This window comes from Elephantulus edwardii, unplaced genomic scaffold (assembly GCF_000299155.1).
Source record: "Elephantulus edwardii isolate Elephantulus edwardi_28Jun2011 unplaced genomic scaffold, EleEdw1.0 scaffold00039, whole genome shotgun sequence".
In the NCBI taxonomy this organism is placed as follows: Eukaryota; Metazoa; Chordata; class Mammalia; order Macroscelidea; family Macroscelididae; genus Elephantulus; species Elephantulus edwardii.
The window spans coordinates 74254-79505 of NW_006399789.1; positions in this window are offsets into that span (position 1 = coordinate 74254).

A 5252-nucleotide genomic window follows, 5' to 3' on the forward strand; every position below is an offset into this window, starting at 1 on the left:
ATGAAAATTAATAAAATATAATTTAAAAAAAAAGAAGCTCAACTCCCTTTAGATTATGCCACCAGAGTGCCACTAGTGTTTAGAAAGATTGGCTTTAAGTTAGTAGTTGTTAAAGGAACAAGGGCAAAGTTGAGACAACTTGGTCTGACCACAATTAAGTGTACAAAGGAGAAATGTTCCCATCGATAACAAACACAGTACCAAAGAGCTACAAGATAAGACATTCCCCCTCCTCACTTCTTCACTTATTTCTGCTAATCATTGAGTTCAACATTTGTTGCAAATTGACTCATAGACTTTACATTCCTCATAGCTGTGAGGAATTTTAGGCAAGTAAGTTGAAGAAGGAAGAGTGGAAAAGGGTAGCAGGCAGAAGTCCAAATTTAATGAATAGCATCTCCAAGCTAGATAATGGCAAAAACCAATTCCTCAGTTAGTTCAGACAGCTTCTCAAAGTGGAAGTCCAAGTTCAGTCCAGCAGCACAAATGAAAGAAACCTCAGGTTTCCTCAATCATCCTGCAATCTCATAGCCATCACAAATCACCTCCTCCTTCAGTCATCCAGCAAGCAACACTTTTAACTCTGATTCTGACTCCAGGGCTCCATCAGGCTACACATAGCTAGAGTCTCACTAAGTTGGCTTAGCATTCTCTCTCCTTTGTTGGCCTTTCAACTCTTGATGATGTTGAAGACACTGATCAATGGTGAACCATATGCCTCCAGTTGGAGCAAATGGAGACCACACTCCCAGAGACGGTTAAGGCAATGGCTAAAAAATGTATTTCCAGAAGTCATAACACCACAGTATTATATTAAGCACTTTCACAGATTTTATATTATTTAAATATTGAACAAACTATTTAACCTAAATTCTTCTATGACAAAAGTAGAAAACGTTATCCAAGAAATTATAATTCTTATAGTGACACAGCTCTGCATCGGCTGATACTTGGAATAAAGATAAGAAATCTCCTGTTATACAATTTATTGTCTCTAAATACCTACTGTATGGTTAACAATGAATCCATTCTGAAAGCATGGCACATAATAACAGCAACAAGGAGGTAAGAATCTGCACTTCCGCAAACCTAAAGGCAGGTAGTTTGAATTCACTGGTTTCTCAGAAGGAGAAAGGTGCTCTTCCTGAGCAATATATAGTCTTTTAAAACCCACTGCCAGGTCATCTGTGGTTTAACTCTGAGTCACCAGCAATGAATGAGAAAATTGCACATACGGAGACCAGGTAGCATTCTTCTTAGGGAGCTGTGCTGTTAATCTCAAGGTGTGCAAATGCCATTCATCAACAGCTCCATAGGAGAAGGATAATTGTCTTTCTGCATGATATACAGCCTCTGAGAAGTCACTGGAGGATCAGCTATGCTATGGGAGAAATATTGAGTGATCCAGGAAGCATCAAAAGATAATAAAAATGCATAGAAACACTATCTAAAATAATTAGCCAACATTCAAGTATTTCAGTAAGTACTATATGATCAAGAAAAAGTGATAATGAAGGAAGAGATTCAAGTTGCATGGAAGGCATTGGCAAAAGGCAAGGGAAGTTTCTGAGGTCTGTTTTTTGTGTGTGTTACTGTTCTTTTTCTTCCTCAAAAGTAGGTGGGCTTAAGCCTTAGACTAAAGGTAAAGGTAGAGGCTCCTCATGGGTGTGACTTTAAAATCCTGTAGAATAGTATCTGAAAGTTGCACTAGAAGGTACAGAGGTCAAAACAAAAAGAAGAAATACTAAAGAAAAAAGATAAACAGAATATTTCAAAGTAAAGCTTTCAAAGATAACATAAAACATTACAATGAAATGACAAAGAACTGGATTCTAAAGAAAAAAATTGAAGAACATGCTCATCATTTCTCAAATTTAGTGAACTGAAGAAGAAATTGAAGCCTCTAGTTGCAATAATAATGAATTCCACAGCCCAATATCTGATAATAAGGAAAGCATGACAAGAAGATTGACTTAGTGCATGAAGTCACTATACCACAAAGAACTGGTCAAAGTGAACCATTTTAGGAAACTTGATATAACCAAGAATTAATGATAATGAAGGAAAATATTTAAGCTAGACTGTATGTTTTGACTTAAAATATAGCCTCTGCAGTTCATGGAATACCAATTCACATATTTCAACCAACAGATCCAGACTAGATGTGCTCACCAGTCTGTGCCAGATTATTTGGAAAATAAAATGAATATTTCATATTAATATTTTTATTATAGCAATTTAAAATATATTCTAAAAGAAGTTTTTAATGTTAACAACTGTAATATATCTCTTCAGTTTTTCCCTTGAGAGCTGTTTCTAAATTCTAGAGTCTCTTTACTGTCTTTAATAAACATTTTTTTCAGCACTTCATAATTAAAGAGATACAACAAAGTTCACACAGTAAAGGTTTTCAGAAAAAAATCGCAAGACAAAATGCTATTTCTTTATTCATGTTGATGTATGAACCACAGTTTTATACAATTGTCCAACTTTCAAGTTCTTAAGAAGTACATGAAAACACCATGGTTTGGATTTTGCACTCCTTAGTCTTTAAGTTGATATCATTACTATTTAACACTTTGGAATATTCATATAGTCACAGGCAACATGAAGATGATAAAAGTAACTGCGCTGCAACTTCAAAGGTATATTGTTCTAATCCAGCAGCTGCTCTGCAGAAGGACGAAAAATCTCCTCCTGTGCAATTTATTGCCTTTGAAAACCTTCTGGAGAGTCAGCTATGATTTTGTTCTAAACCAATGGCACACAACAACATATTAATAGTAGTTTACATTATGATCTCTCCAGAGGAATTTGCCCTATCCGTTAAATTAGAATATTTTCTCCCCTACAAACAACAACATAGCAACAACAACACAGTCCACTGGTTAAGTCTAATAGCTTAATCAATAGAGACTTTTGGGGGTAGGTTGGCTCTTCACAGTTAGTTTGGAAAGTCAATGAAGTATTCAGATTCTTTCCATTTCTATCTCTGTCATATTTACTGTTTTGACTTTGCCTTTTCATTAACTCTCACACAACATTTCTGTAGGTCATGTTCAGTAGATGGATTTTTGCATATATTTTTCTTTATACAGAAAGTATATACTTCTAAAAACTTCCCTATAAGCATTCTCTTATATATCATTTGATGATAGATCAGTATTCTCACTTCTAAATCAACTGTCAGGAAAATGAAGATTAAATAATTTAGAATTTATACCTCAGCTTGAGAGAGAAATTGTTAACATGATTACCGTCAGGGCTCTTTACAAGAGAAAAGAATGTTAAGCAGACAGGCAATTGTGTTTCTTAGCTCTCGTTTTATAGTTTCAATACTTGTTGTTGTTGTTGTTGTTAGGCACTGATGAGTATGACCCAAAGCGACCCCATGAGCAATAGATCTGAATCCTGTCCTTTCCTATGCCATCTTTACCATATCTCAAATACGTGAGGCCATTTTCAGTCACTGGGTCAATCTATTTCAATGGAGGTTTTCTGCTCTTCACCTTACCCTCCGTACGCCCAAGCATGGTAAGATCTAATAGTCAGAAGCTTTGCTGCAATACTAAAGGTTCATGGTTGATTCCACCAGCTGCTCCACTAAAGAAAGACGAAAAAGTCTCTTCTTGTGTGATTAACTGCTTCTGAAAATCTGCTAGCGGGTCTCTGTGGGTCAGTTCCCACTTGACAATAAACAACAACAACAAGAACAATAAGCAACATGTACAAAGTCTAAGAGATGGAACCTTGTCATCCTTGCCTCCAAGGGGCAGTGCAGTTATACTTTTTCCAAGACATACTTGTTTGTTCTTTTGACAGTCCATGAGATATTCAGTATTCTTCTACAACACCACAATTCAAAGACATTGATTCTTCTGCTATTCTTTTTTATTCATTTTCTAGCTTTCAGTTGTATAACAGCAAATAATTGCAAAGTTGATGACCTGAATCAGGTACACTTTAGTCTTCAAACTCACTTAGTTAGTCTTCAGTATTTTGGGGTGGTCCCTGATAGTGTACTTTCCCAAAAAGCATTATGTGTCCTTATCTCCTGACAGCTGGTACCAAGGGTGTTGATTCTGGATCCAAGCAAGACAAAATCATTAACAATGGCATTCCTTTTTCCATCTTTTATGATGCTGTCCACTAGCTAGTGGTAAAAATTTCTGTCTTCTTGATGTTAAGATACAACTGATATTGTAGGCTTTACTCTTTGATTTTCTGGAACAAGCGCTTTATGTCCCTCACTTTCGGCAAGCAAGCTTGTATCATCTACATAACATAGGTTGTTGATGAGTCTTCCTTCCATTCTGATGCCACATTTTTTCCTCATCATCTGTATCTTGTAATTCTATCCTGTCTTCAGCCTAAATCTTTTTTTAAAAAATTTTATAACTTTTAGTTCCATGCTAATCATCCTCTTTAGAAACACGTTCCTAGAGTTGCCTGTATTTGCCTTTTTTGAGTACTTCATCTTCCAACCTCTTTATGTTAGTACACTGATTTCTTACTTGAGATTGCCTTTGCGCACCACTATTCTCCACTTATTCACCAATGACTGATTAGACCGATGACTTATTGCTTCAGTTTGCTATAATTATACATGAAATTAAAAAATGTAATAAAATAATTCATAGGATAGTATATCAATTAAATTCAATAGTCTACATTGTCTATACCACTGGTTATAAAAAAGCCACATAATAAGTGATAAAATGCATTCCTTATTATTGCTGTTATGTGCCGTTGAGTCGCCTGCAATTCAAAGTGATCCTATGTACAATAACTCTGAACCCTGCCCTATCCTGTGTCAATCTCATCATCACTGACAGACTTAATTTCATTTCTCCAGTCACTCACTCAATCCATCGCATTCTGGGTCTTCCTCTCCTGTGCTGTCCCTCGGTGTTTAAAAGCATGAGATCCTTCTCCCAGAACTAATTCCTCCTGGCCACATGCCCAAAGTATGTGAGAAAGAACTTCAAAATCCTTGCTTGATTTCACTCTCTCCAGGACAGACCTGTTTGTTCTCCTGGCAGTCCACAGTATGTTCAACACTCTTCAGCACCACAGCTCAAAGGCATTGACTCTCCTTCTATCATCTTTAGTCATTCTTTAGATCTCTGATGCATAACAACCAATAGCCTGGATCAGATGCATGTTAATCTCTAGGCTGACATTGCTGTTCTCCAACTCTTTGGAGAAATCTCTGACAACAGACTTTCCCAATGCATTTCGTCCTTTGATTT